The sequence below is a fragment of the Pinus tabuliformis genome, chromosome 1_2 (genome assembly GCF_031772625.1).
Source record: "Pinus tabuliformis cultivar Carrire ecotype Pingquan chromosome 1_2, CPIR1, whole genome shotgun sequence".
In the NCBI taxonomy this organism is placed as follows: domain Eukaryota; kingdom Viridiplantae; phylum Streptophyta; class Pinopsida; order Pinales; family Pinaceae; genus Pinus; species Pinus tabuliformis.
In genome coordinates, this window is record NC_142298.1 from 276,861,717 (window position 1) to 276,876,559 (window position 14,843).

General features: G+C 39.3%; 1 protein-coding gene across 3 annotated transcripts in view; it reads left to right on the plus strand.

Moving 5' to 3' along the window:
• Positions 1-14,843, plus strand: part of LOC149205413 (calcineurin B-like protein 3) — a 335,347-nt gene that overhangs the window by 302,004 nt on the left and 18,500 nt on the right. The window lies entirely within an intron of this gene.

Sequence of the window (14,843 nt, forward strand, 5' to 3'; positions counted from 1 at the left end):
TGACACACACTTCTTATCCATCTCTCTCTCTCTTCTGCGCAGAAAAGAGTCTCTCTCTCTCTCTTCTGCGTAGAAAAGAGTCTCTCTCTCTCTCTCTCCTGCGCAGATAGGTCTCTCTCTCACACGTGGGAAGGAAGGACGCAGTTTTTCTAGGGTTTACAAGCCGCAGATTGAAACTTTGACCAACATTCTCTCTCTCTTGACTGCGCAGTAGGTGAAGTTGACTCTCCTTGGAAATCCGCAATTTTTGGCACAGAAATCGAGGTGATCTGACCTTTGGTTTGGAAGATATTGATTGCCCTAGTTTAGCGCTGATGCCGCTGATGTCGATGATACTGATGATGCTGATGTCGATGATACTGATGCCGCTGATGCCGATGATGTTGATGCCGATGATACTGATGCCAATGATGATGATGCCGCTGATGCTGATGTTGCTGATCTAGGGTTTTCTACTGCTGATATAAATCAGATTTTTGTACTATTTCTCTCTGCTGAATTATTGAAGATAAAAGAAGATTTGATCAAAGGGTTTCCCCATATTGGGGTTTGTCCCTGGCTAGCCGCCACATCTTGTGTCTCTTGTCTTGGCTTGTTTTCTATTGATCGTTTAATGTTCTATCTGCACTTTACTTATGTACATGTGATTGCTAATCTGTGGATAATAATAAGAAAGATAAGTAAACTGCTCTAAGCATAGAACATACCATAATTTAACATGGTATCAGAGCTGAGGTGAAGACAAAGCCCAAGCAAGAGCAAGAGCAATCACCGAAGAGAAGATTGGCAAGGCTATCCAAAAGAAACCATGGGGTCCTCAACACACTTCCCTGCTGAAGACAAACTCCGAGAGAAGTCTGACTACCACGGATGGAAGATGTCTCTCGATCTAACATTAGAAGAACAAGAAGTGTTGGACCATGTGAGAGGCGGAATTGTTGAACCTCCATCAAATGCATTTGCTGCTGCTAGGAACAAATGGACCAAGGGGGAAGTAAAAGCTAAGAATATCATTCGGGACTCTATCGACAAACATTTGGTGGCCTACATCTCTGACCTGAACACCTCCAAGGAAATCTACGATAGACTGGTGAGTTTATTTAAAGTTAATGATGCAAATCAAGTTTTGTTCCTTAGAAATAAGCCGAAGGAAATTAAGAAGGGAAAAGATGAAAGAATGCAAGCATATTTCCTAAGGATCACTGAGATCAAGAACGATCTCCTATCTATTGGGGAAATAATTCCTGATAGGGAAATGGCACTCATAACTCTTGGAGGATTACCATCTGAATGGTACATGTTCAGGACTACTCTTCTCAACAATAATGTAATTCCTGGATTTGAGGAATTAATGGCAAGATGCATTCAAGAAGAAGCAAGGATGGAAGAACAAGAAATGCCCACACTTAAAGATCATCCCGCTGCTTTTTCTTCTCATGCTAAAAGAAGAAACAATTCCAAGGCTAAATCCAAAGGAAAGGCTGGAATATGAAATATCTCGTGAAAGGTGTAGGCAATGTCTCTCTTAAATTGAATCAAGGTAATACAATCCACCTACAGGATGTATTATATGTACCTGATCTCAAAATGAACCTGGTGTCCATTTCGGAAATGGAAGACAAATGCTACAAGGTGGCTTTCAGTGATGGCAAGGTACGTGTATGAAAAAATAATGTTAAAGATGCCTTCACTCTTGGGTTTCGAGTTGATTCATTTGATTAGGTTGGAGGAAGTCTGCTAGGTGTCATGTCTTGTGACACATCTCAAGCCTTGATCAAGAATCAAACCAAAAAGAAGATCAAGATCTTAAGGACTGATAATGGGACTGAATATGAATCTAATGAGTTTCATGACTTTTGTAAAGAGACTGGCATTAAGAGGGAGACTACTACACCATACACTCCTGTACAGACTCCTGTACAGAATGGTGTGGTGGAAAGGAAGAACCGTACAATTGTGGAAGCTGTCCGTTCTATGCTTCATGATCAAAGACTTTCGAAGTTTCTATGGGCCGAAGCTGCAAACACCGCCGTATATGTACAAAACCAATGCCCCCTTCAAGCATTGGGCCCAAAATTCCTGAAGAAATGTTCACCGGTAAGAAACCTGATGTATCTCATTTTAGAATTTTTGGAAGCCCTGTATATTTTCATGTGCCAAAAGATAAAAGGAATAAATTGGGTGCATTTAGAAAGGAAGGAATCTTCGTGGGCTATAGTGAAAATATTAAGGGCTATAGAATCTATGTAGCCGGTTAAAGGGAAGTCGTGATTAGTCATGATGTCACCTTTGACGAAGATATGACTCTTAGCAAGGTGAACAATCTTCCTACAGTGAGGAGCTCTCAAGAAGCTGACACCAGGAAACCGAAAGAAAAAGATGATGAAACAATGCCCGATGTGGAAGAACCCATGGATCCTATTGATCCTCCTCCACCTGAGCCTTCCTCTTCTAGGAAGAGGCCTTCATGGCTTAGGGGAACACTTGATGATGTTGAAGGACACGCTGCACCCAGAGGAACCTTCCGTGAAAGTAAGAAACCAAACAGGTATCAGGGATACCTGACCATCATGAGCACGATCATTCAAAATGAGCCTTCATCATTCTCAGCTGCTGTCAAGCATCAAGTATGGAAGGATGCTATGACCAATGAACATGAGTCTATTATGAAGAATGATGTCTGGGAAGTGGTTACCAGACCTCTGGACAAGACAATTGTCACCTCTAAATGGCTTCACAAGGATGGAAACTACATCAGATGAATGTTAAGACCGCATTCTTGCATGGTTCAATCAAAGAAGAGGTCTACGTGGAGCAACCTGAAGGATTTGAGATTTATAATCGAAAATCTCATCTGTGCAGGTTGAAGAAGGCCCTCTATGGGCTGAAGCAAGCACCCCGAGCATGGTATGAGAGGATCGATAGCTACTTGATGAAGCTGGGAATCCCAACCTTTACTTTAAGGTTGAAGATGACAAACCTCTCATACTGGTGCTATATGTTGACGACCTCTTTCTAACAGGTGCAAACCCTCTCATTCACAAATGTAAGAGGGAGTTGGCTTCTGAATTTGAAATGAAGGACCTAGGACTGATGCACTATTTCCTAGGACTTGAAGTTTGGCAGAAGCCAGGGGAAATTCTCCTATCTCAAGGAAAATATGTGGTGAAGGTACTGGAAAGATTCGGCATGGTGGACTGCAAGCCCGTAACTACCCCGATGGAGCTTAACTTTAAGAAGTTAAGCAGTAGTGTTGCCGGACCCGTTTTACAAAATGCTACCAAGTATTGACAGCTCGTTGGAGCATTGATGTTCATGGTGAACTCCCAGCCAGATATATGCTTTGTAGTCAACACTTTGAGCCAACATATGGTTGAGCCTTGTCACTCACATTGGATTCGTGACAAGATTCTGCTGAGATATCTTCGTGGCATAACCACTCATGGATTAAGATACACTTGTGGAAATTTGAGACTACTTGGGTATACTGATGCTGATTGGGTAGGCAATGTGGAGGATCGGAAGAGCACATCCGGGTGCTGTTTTTCTTTGGGATCTGCCTTGATATCTTGGATGAGCAGGAAGCAGAAGTAGGTGGCTCTGAGCACCGCCGAGGCAGAATACATTGTTGCTACAATGGCCTCCTGTGGGGTAGTCTGGTTGCAAAAGCTCTTCAGTGAGCTATTTGGATTTACATTGGATACCATCGTGATTCTATGTGACAACTAGAGCAGGATCCGTTTATCAGAAAATCTCGTATTTCATGATTGCTCCAAGCATATCGATATCAGGTACCACTATATTCGAGATATGGTGCAGTGAGGAGCAATAAGGCTCCAACATATCGGTACAGATGAACAGGTCGCTGACATTTTGACAAAGGCCCTAGGAAAGGTCAAATTTTTTACTTTCCGAGAACAACTTGGTGTCGTTCAGAGACCCTCTGATGAGGGTCAAGTATGATGTACTAAGCTCTGGGAGCTCCAGGGGGCACGGGGTACTTCTTGGAGCGACGTATGACCATAGGGTGGCTCATCATCCCCTGTTTGTGCACTTTGTATAGGATAAAAGGTTCAACCTTCCCCTGTGACACCCCGTGGCAACTATGGAACAGGATGATTAGTTCTCCTGTGGGCCAGGATGATTTGTTCTCCGTGTTGACTATGGAACAGGATCATTAGTTCTCCTCTGGGCCTCGATGATGTATTCTCCATAGCGATTGTGGAACAAGATGATTCGTTCTCCTGTAGGCCAAGATGATTAGTTCTCCGTGGCATCCACTAGATAGGATGATTTGCTCTCTTGTGGACAGGATGATTCGCTCTCCTGCGGACAGGATGATTTGCTCTCCTGTGGACAGGATGATTTGCTCTCCTATGGACAAGATGATTCGCTCTCTTGTGGGACAAGATGATTCGCTCTCCTATGGACAGGGTGATTCGCTCTCCTGTGGGCAGGATGCTTTGCTCTCCTGTGGACAAGATGATTCGCTCTCTTGTGGGACAGGATGATCCGCTCTCCTGTGGACAGGATGATTAGTTCTCTTGTCGAGGCATCCTACCCATGTAGTCTAGGACTCATTGGAAGTACCTCTCATCTAATCAATGAGCAGGGAAATGAGGATAGGGACCATACTATTACCGATGGACACATCGTTGTATCTACCGTACTCCCTAAGCTAGGATGACCTTCATTGATCTAGGATCAATGATACTGGTCTGGGACCAGTGAGAGTGGTACCCACAATGACATTGACTTTGGGTCAGTAGAGGACTGGTCTGGGACCGGTGGTACACACTCAGACTGACTTCGGGTCAGTGGAGGATGGTATGATACATCCTTGATCACTTCTTCTTCTTCTTCTTCATATTTCAAGCAGAGCAGAACAGAGCAGAGCAGAGCATAGCAAGGCAGTGCAGAGCATGGCAAGGCAAAGCAGAGCAGAGCAGAGCAGGGGTCAGGCTGTACAGGGTAGTGCATTTGATGGATGAATAGTAGTGACAGTCCAACAGATTGCAGATGAAGTTCTCCCTAGTTGAGAGGGAGTGTTAAAATTGGAAACTAGGGCCAAACTTCATGTGGGTCACCTTATTCATGGCTGATTATATTTTTCTTGGATTCCTCTCGTCGAGAGGTGTAGGATTGATCTAAAGATCATCGAATTCCGATAAGTATTTATGGAGATATGAATTTATTTAGATTATGGACTAATTGTCAAAGTCGGCCAACAACTTATGTAGGCTCAGAAGCCCAACAGACACATCTATTCAATCATCAACGTTTGCATATAAATACAGGATGTTTCCTCCTCATTTTGACACACACTTCTCATCCATCTCTCTCTCTCTTCTGCGTAGAAAAGAGTCTCTCTCTCTCTCCTGCGCAGATAGTTCTCTTTCTCACACGTGGGAAGGAAGGATGCAGTCTTTCCAGGGTTTACAAGCTGCAGATTGAAACTTTGACCAACGTTGACCAGCATTCTCTCTCTCTTGACTGCGCAGTAGGTGAAGCTGATTCTCCTTGGAAATCTGCAATTTTTGGCACAGAAATCGAAGTGATCTGACCTCCGGTTTGGAAGATATTGACTACCCTACTTTAGGGTTGATGCTGCTGATGTCGATGATACTGATGATGCTGATGCCGATGATGCTGATGCTGATGATGCTAATGCCGATGATACTGATGCCGCTGATGCCGATGATGCTAATGCCGATGATACTTATGCCGCTGATGCCGCTGATCTAGGGCTTTCTACTGCTGATATAAATCAGATTTTTGTACTATTTCTCTTTGTTGAATTATTGAAGATAAAAGAAGATTTGATCAAAGGGTTTCCCCATATTGGGGTTTGTCTCTGGCTAGCCGCCACATCTTGTGTCTCTTGTCTTGGCATGTTTTTTGTTGATCATTTAATGTTCAATCTGCACTTTACTTATGTACATGTGATTGCTAATCTGTGGATAATAATAAGAAAGATAAGTAAACTTCTCTAAGCATAGAACATACCATAATTTAACAGCTCTGAAAAAGGATTAAAAGTGTTGATTGTAAGAAACACTGATTCACCCCCCCGCCCCTCGTATTTCCAACAATTTGTCTCAAAGTTTGGTTCCTTCAGTAACAACTTAATTGATGGAAGGCAGATCTCAGAGCATAGAGATAGGAAAATTAAAGAAGCAAGTTGCCAAGAATTCCAAGGATGCAAAAGAAGGTTTAAGCACTGTAACAGTACCCCATTTTGAAGGAAATCAGTGTTGTATATTCGCTCCTGAATTTAATGAAGACACATACTGGATATGGGAATACAGAATAGAAGTCCATCTGCAATCTCATGGATATGAAGTATGGGAGTCTATTGTCTCTGAGGATACGTCTACCAATGAATCTAGAAGGTACAATGTGGAAGCCATGCATATAATTCTTGGTACTCTACCAGACACTATAAAAGCAAAAGTTAGTCAATGTTTAACAACCAAAGGTCTTTTGAAAAGGCTCCATGATCTCTACTCAAAGGAAGATGCAAGCCAAGAGCTAGATAAAGTTGATGATAACCATAAGGCAACTCCACAACTTGAAGAATCCAACAATAATGAAGAACAAAAAGATGGAATGGACATGAAAGAATTATTGACAAATGCTTTTTGTGATCTTAATAAGGCAAGCGAGGAGAATAGGGTGCTCAAGGAAGAAGTTTCTCTATTGAAACTCCAAGTGCAAGAAGTAGAGCAAAAAGAAAAAGATTGGGCAAGTCAATTAAAGGAATTTGATACAACTATTGCAGAAGTAGACAGGCTCAGGAAAGAAAATGAGACACAAAAGGAGCAAATACAGGTCCTCAACAGAGAAATAGAGAAGACCACTCTTCTAAAACTACAAATAGAAGAAGCAGAAGAGAGAAGAAGATTGTTGAAAGATAGATTTCAGGAAGACATTGCTCAAAAGCAAGGAGAACTTGATGTAGCGCTTAATGAGATTAACAAGCTCAAGGAAATACAAAAGTACCATTTACAATTATGGATAGGACAGATAAAGAATTGACAAAAAGAGCAGGTAAGGCTCCAGTTGATGAAGGTACAAGCTCCACATCTTCGCAAAGTGAGATTGAGAAGAAGATTGATCAAAGTAATGAACCAAAAGGGAATGTTGTAACTCCAAAGAATGATGCGAAACCAGTCAAGGACAAAGGACAACAAAAGACTACGACACCTCTTCCAAAGAAGAATGAGTATATAAAATCATCCAAGTACGTTCGTCCATGTAATTGTTATTGTTTTTCATGTACTAACTTTGGACATATGGCTAGAGATTGTAAAGTTGTTGATAGGCATAGTGATCAAGGACCACTGACTCTAAATGAATCATCCAGGTACGCATGTTCGTTCAATGGTTATTGCTTTTTATGTATTAATTATGGACATATGGCTAGGGATTGTGAAGTATTTGGCAAATACCATTGTCATCCGCAAAGCAAGTTTGCAGGATCATAGGACATGTTTCATGATGTATTTGTCAGCAGAGAATTCGTGCCAGATAGGCCAAGCATTGAATGTTTCAAATGCCATAACTATGGCCACATAGCTCGCGGTTGCAAATATCAGATGGAATATCCTATGATTAACATTGAATGCTTCAAGTGTCATAACTATGGTCACATAGCTTGAGATTGCAAGTACAAGAAGATCTAGAAAAGGAAACAAGAACATGAAGATGAAGTAGATAAAAAAATCTCAATAGTCATGCTTCAAGATTCGTAAGGGTGAAAGGTAATGGTGAATCAACCGGAACATTGGAGGATGGCACGCATCAAGATTATCCAACTGAAGAGTTAGGTGATACATTATTATGAAAATATATCTGTGGCATATGTCTACAATTGACAGATAGGGAACATGGGCAAAATAGTAGCATCGAGACAAATATTTCAAATCCATAACAGGTTCAAGGGGAGATGAACAATCATAGGATACAAGTCCATAGTGATCTATCATCGAAACATCAACATTGATAACAGGCTAGTACTACAGATCAACATATGGTCACCAAAGGCAATCCATATGAAGCATAGTATGACAAGGAGATAGGTCAATGTAGCAACTACTGTGGAAGACATTTCAAAGCAGATAAGTACTTTGCAAGAAATCAGAGAAGGGCTTCTCGTCAGGGGAGCACAAGCAGTTTACAGGTCCACAGTGTTAGAAGAATGTAACTAGGTTTGGTCTTCAATGTTCATAATTGTACTTGAAGTCAAAATGTAATATATATTTGTCAAAAGAAAGAAAAAGGAATTTTATTATTATTTTAATTGACTTGTTAAAGCATGGGTTTCATGCTTGGGTCAAATGTATAGGTCAATCCTCCATTGTAGGCTTTAGGTTATTGTTAAATTCAATTTGTAAAGACTCCATCCATCAAAGTCTCCTTGTTGTTGAAAGAATCGTCATCAAGTCGGCTACCCTCAAAAGAACACATGTTGGCTCGATATAGTAACACATCTCCTCACATGCTCTTGTCAGCTCAGTTCAATATGAAAACAACTATATATAGGAGTGTGACCTTCGCTCAAAATCACAGAACAAAAACTCGACAATTTCAGAGATAAAATTCGGTCCTATTACAAAGGCAAGTTCAGATAACGACTCAGAGACATGTTTCGGTATTTTTACAGTGGAGGAACTCAGATTAATTACAGGGATGATCTCGGTGTAAGTCACAGGGTGACAAATCAAATATCACAATTTCGGTGCTAATACAATTTGGTGATATTACTGTGGTTATATCTTGGTGCTACCACAGTGAATGTCTCATTAGAGTGAGGAAGTCTCGGTTCTCCAGTATCTCGGTGCTATAACAATCATGAAGTCACAATGCTAGTGTTATCACAGTGATATAGTTTTGATGCTAATGGATGAACTTCAATGTAATCATAGTGGAATACTTTCAATGCTATCTCAGTGAGCAAACTCAGTGTTATCACAACAAGAATGGTTTAGTGCTTGTTCCTATCTCAAGATACAAGTTTGGTGCCATTGCAAGGATTGAAATGTAAAGAAGGATGACTACTACAGGAGCAAAGAATGATAGAACTGAAGAATGACATGACAAGGTTGACTAGATGGATAGAGGTAGTCTTGAGTCTAAGTTGTGAGGGTCTTGGTCGTCTCATATTGAATCTACTGAAGGAAGAATTTTGACCGGGTTTTACCCTAGAGTGAGGTTTTCCCCTGGCATCGTGCCTACACCTTATGTTCTCTTCTATTTGTTTCTTGACATTAGTCTTGATGATAAGAAAAGATAACTCAAAAGAACAAATAATAATAATGAAAACCATCACAAGGTAATGTCATAATAAGAGAAATCGATTAATTGCCACATTTTGGATTCCTCAACATGGTATCAGAGTTATGGTCATGGTCAAAGGAAGTTTGAAGACTATGGTCATGGTCAAAGGCAATTTGAGTTATGGTCATGGTCATCAGTGAACTAATGGAACTAAGATTACACTGAGCTAGTTCAAGACACTCTGAAGAAGAAGGAGAAGGTTCAAATGTCCTAATGATGGGTTCCAATATGTCACAGTAAAGAAGCCCGGTCAATCTCAGATTCGAGAGAAGTAAAAGTTCAGTGAAAAATCTCAGAAGGAAATTCGGATGTCACAGTAACATATCTTGATATACCTTAAGATAAGTTCAGATCTTTTCAGAGAATAAGGATCGATGAAACCTCAGTCTAGAAGAGATGTAACTTCACTGAAATCACAAAGAAGTTTTTCAGTGAAATCAAGTGACAGAGTTTCGGCATACCACAAGGAGACACTTCCGATCAGCTTCAGAAATTGGGTTCATAGTTTCTCGATGAAGTCACATTCACAGTCATGACTTCGCTATAAACATCCAAAAAGGATTCGGGCTCAGTGAACTGTTGAAGCACTAAGTGCTGAAGCAATGATAAGGTCAAAGCAGTAAAGAAGTACATTCAAATCATTAAAGAAAAGGATCTTGGAATAGCTTCCTATGGAAATCTACCAATGATGTGAGGTATCTATGACTACAAGAAATATTCAGTTTGAAGGGAACCCGAAGTCTGTCCTATGAAAAGCATAAGGTACCAACTCAAATAATTCAAGTAAGTATTGTCTCGTAAGAAAATACACTTGCAACAAGTCTAGTGAAATCAGAGGTATGTAATTCACAAGGTACATATGTTCATAAGAATTTAAATTTCTATTATCTCTAATGATTCTTATAATCCTTGTTTATAATTAGTCTAGGATAAAGAGCAAACTCTCTAGAAAAACATTAACCCTCTTCGTCTAGGATTTACAAGTAATCTAGGATTCCAAGTAAAAGTCCTTGATTAAAAGAAGGAATAATTTTTCATAGGATTCCATCCTCCACGTTTATGTAGGAGATCTAACTTGAGAAATTAAATCATGTTCTTGGTATCACATGTTGTGCTTGTAAGTTTGCATTACAGGTATAGAAGATCATGGCTTACACTTCAGGAAATTCCTACAAGGTCTGTCAAGAAACATCTCCAGGTATGTCTTAGACTATACATCTTATAAAATTCTCTTTATCTTATTTTGTAATTTGCATTACTAACATCGTTATGTCTAGTTGTCTCAAATCATAAAGATTCTTGTTTAGGGTGATTCATCATTTGATAAATCTACCCTCCCTATATCCTTGATTTTTCTTATAGAACCCTAGACAGGTTCTCTAGAAAACCCTAACCTAAGGGTATGTTGACAGTGTGTGAAAACCCTAATCTTCTTAGGGTTATTGGGAAATTGCTATTATCTTTGTCATATTGATGATGTCATGTTTAGGGTTTTGGTATGATCATGAAAACCCTAACTTGTTAGGGTTGAAATGGTGTTGTCTGAAATCCCGAACCTTTGAAGTTATGGTAAAGTAGGGTTTGCTATGTTATGAATTGAAACCCTAGATCCTTAGGGTTTGGTTGGGTCTATAAGAAAAACCCTTGTTATGTATTTAGAGTCCTAGGAATGAAACCCTAGGTATGTGTCCATTTGGTTGAAACCCTAGCCTATTCTAGGTCGATATATGTCTAACATATTAATATTGCCTAACATATGATGTGCTTATGATATGTTGATGAATTCCTAGATATATGTGTTGACCTAAGTGTTAATGGTCATGATTCCTAGGGTTTGGAAACAAGCCCTAGTCAAATTTTGATGGTCTAGGATGATGTTGTTTGGAAAATCTAGGGTTTAGCAGTGAAAACCTAATAACAATTAAATTCTCTAACATGTATAATTGTCTGGAATTTATGAATCTATATAGTGATTACTGAGAATTTGTAGATGGAAATCTAGGGTTTACATCAAACCCTAGTAGATGCTAGTCATGATGTTGATTAATCTGTCATTGGTTTTGATTGTTGAAGCTCATGCATAAAATCTAGGGTTTACATGAAATCCTCGTAAGAAGTCTAACATATGAAATTTGAAAATTGTTATATGCATTTTGATTTGTTTCTAGGATTTTTGCTATATGAAAGAACTTGTCATGTCATTGAAAGAATATTGAAACCCTAGATATAATGAGCTTGATATCTTGATGACTTGTGGATGTGATTTAGGCATAGTTCTAAAAATTGGCTGGCTTGAACCAGAAACTGGTCAAATTGGCCGGTTCATTGGGCGACCGGGTCAATTGGGCCAAAAAACCCGGTTGAAGGGTCCATTTCACCCAAATTTCACAAAAACTGGACCAAACTGGCCAATTTATGACGAAACTGCTCGTTTTACTGGTTGATTTATTGCCAAGGCAGCTATAGACCCCACATAATGCAGTTTTGTGAGTTTTGAAGTTGTTTTGAGGAAAATTTGGGATCGTTTTCCTCCAAAAATAGTCCCTCCAAGAAAAACATGCCTACCCTCTCATTTGCCTAACACATCTCAACCCTAGCAATGTTGGCAATTAATGGTAATGTTAAATTCTCAAAGTAAAAGTGACATTTTCTTTACTTTTCAGTTTCGTCCTTTTACTTAAAGTTTTAACATTACCATGAAATGACTTAGGATGTTTGAGAGTGGTTTTAAACTCATTGGATTTCATACAGAGAAACTAGAATTTTAGATTTCACTCAAAATTCAACAAACTTAATGTTTTTCAGGATTTCATGATTTGGGGGTTTGCAATGTTTCCATTTGATTCTATCACGCGTGAGGGTATGAGATTGACATTTGATCAATAGCATGAAGCCCTTTAAGAACCTGGATGTTGGTGGCATTGATTGTTGAACTTTGTTGATGTTGGTGGTATTGATTATTGAACTCCTCTACCATGGCCTTAACAAGAATGTACCCTTCACTGAAAGGAAAACAACTGGTTAGGCATGCTAATCTTTTTCTACCACATTATAAGGTTGAGGAGATGAACCCTTCACTCAAACCAAAATCATTGGTTAGGGATGCTAAACCTTTTCAATTTCTATCATGTTATAAGGTTGAGCAATCCAAGTTTGAAGACTTTGAGCTAGATGAGGTTTATGTATCTCTTGCTGATGGTCCCATTTCTAGTATCATTGAATCAATGATAAGTTTCATGAGTGATCATGTTGATCAGTGATTTGTAGTTTTGATGTCTATTTTTTCTTCTACTACTACTACTACTAAAGTTGTAGAAGAGTTTTAGGAGTCCTCAAACTCTGAGACATATTATTTATGTAGCTCATGTTGATGATCTCTTGTCTAGTAGTGGTGATGATTTTGATCATGATGAGGAGTGATCATGTTTTTTATCACTGATATGTAGACTTGTAGTAGGTCAGCGGCCCCATAGCTTAGAGCATTGTTTACAGACTCGAGAGGCCATTTAGAGCGTCATTAATTATGTATTTTGTTGCTGATATGTATTGCACTTGGTGCCATTTTGATATATTCACCTTTACATGGTATATAGATGAGAAAACCTTGCATATTTTGTCTCTATTGGTTTGGAATCATGGTTTTAAATCTTAAACATAGTTTTTTTATTAAAACTAATTATTTCATGTATTTTTTTAAAGACCTGTTCATTGAGATCTGACCAGTCCCGGTTTGTCCCTTCCGATTTGAAACCTGGTTTATTAAGTGGACTGGTTTGGTCATTAGTTGCGTTTTTAAAACTATGGATTTAGGGTTTGTAACAAAACCTAGGCAAGAAGTTGAAGTATTGAAGTATAGTCTCTTGCTGATTATGTTTGTAAATGTTTCCATTATTATAAGATGGCTAACTCATGCTTCTATAGATTTGGTTGTACTTGCAATCTAAGTTGTGTAGGTACACAATCTTCAAGATGGCGAAGATGTTCGTTGATGTGATAAGCGTGATGTTAATAGTGATGGTAATGATAACTCTAATGAGATGGTTGGAAGTCGCGAAAGATTCTTTGATGACGAAAAGAAGAAGCTGGTCTCCTTGAGTTAAGAGGGAGTCTGGATAAAAGAAATCTCCCTGAGATAAGAGGGAGCCTGGATAAAGGAAATCTCCCTGGTTGAGAGGGAGAGCATAGTTTTGATTGGAGAATGAATTTTGAAGGATATGTCGTTGCATGTGAAGTAGGAAAGGAAAGTGTATGATTAATGAATCTTTTGTCAAAGATTCGGTTGATAGTCCTACTGTGTTGAGAAGCAACATCTGTGTTTGAAAGACCCTGAAGGTTTGTGGTTTTTATGAATATGTGAAAGTATATCACTGATTGGGGTTGTGTTTGTACAAGTAAATCTCTCAAAGGTTTTGATAGCATGCTGGTTACTGATCATTTTGACTGAGAGAGATTTGTTGTTCTTGATCTGCTGGATCAAGGGTTGTTGAGGCTTTGTGAGTGAAGCATTGCCGGGAGGACATCTGGCCGACTCTATGTGTTGATGTCTAGTTCCCGAAGTAAGAAAGGTGGCATTGGTCATTGAGCTTTGACACACACCTGGATCTTTGGGTTGATGGTTAGCAAGCAAGCCTGATGGTACCTAGAGACGCTAAAAGCTTGAGTCCATCTTAGTCCCACCTGGATAGATTGACCTGGTCAGGAGTCTAGTCTATGTCATGGCGGTGCCTAAATTGTTGAGAAACCAATGGATGGATTTCTCTGGGCAGGAATCTAGTCCATGCCATTGCGGTGCCTAAATTTCTTCATATATGATGTGTTTTAATATCTTCCATGTATCTCTATGATTATATGTAAATATGAATACCTCCCTAGTTAAGAGGGAGTGTTGAAGAATGTAACAAGGTTCGGTCTTCATAATTGTACTTGAAGTCTAAATGTAATATATATTTGTCAAAAGAAAGCAAAAATAACTTTATTATTATTTTAATTGACTTGATAAAGCATGGGTTTCATGCTTGGGTCAAATGTATAGGTCAAGCCTCCATTGTAGGCTTTAGGTTTTTGTTAAAGTCAATTTGTGAAGGCTCCTCCATCCATCAAAGTCTCCTTGTTGTTGAAAGAATCCTCATCAAGTCGGCTATCCTCAAAAGAACACATGTAGGCTCAATACAGTGACACATCTCCTCACATGCTCATGTCGACTCATTTTAGTATGAAAACAATTATATCTAGGAGTGTGACCTTCGCTCAAAATCACAGAACAAAAACTCGACAATTTCAGAGATGAAATTCGGTCCTAATATAGTGGCAAGTTCAGATGACAACTCAGAGACGTGTTTCGGCATTTTTACAGTGTAGGAACTCATATTAATTGCGGGGATGATCTAAGTGTAAATCACAAGGTGACAAATCAAATATCACAGTTTCTGAGCTAATACAGTTCAGTGATATTACAACGGTTACATCTTGGTGCTACCACAGTGAATGTCTCATTACAGGGAGGA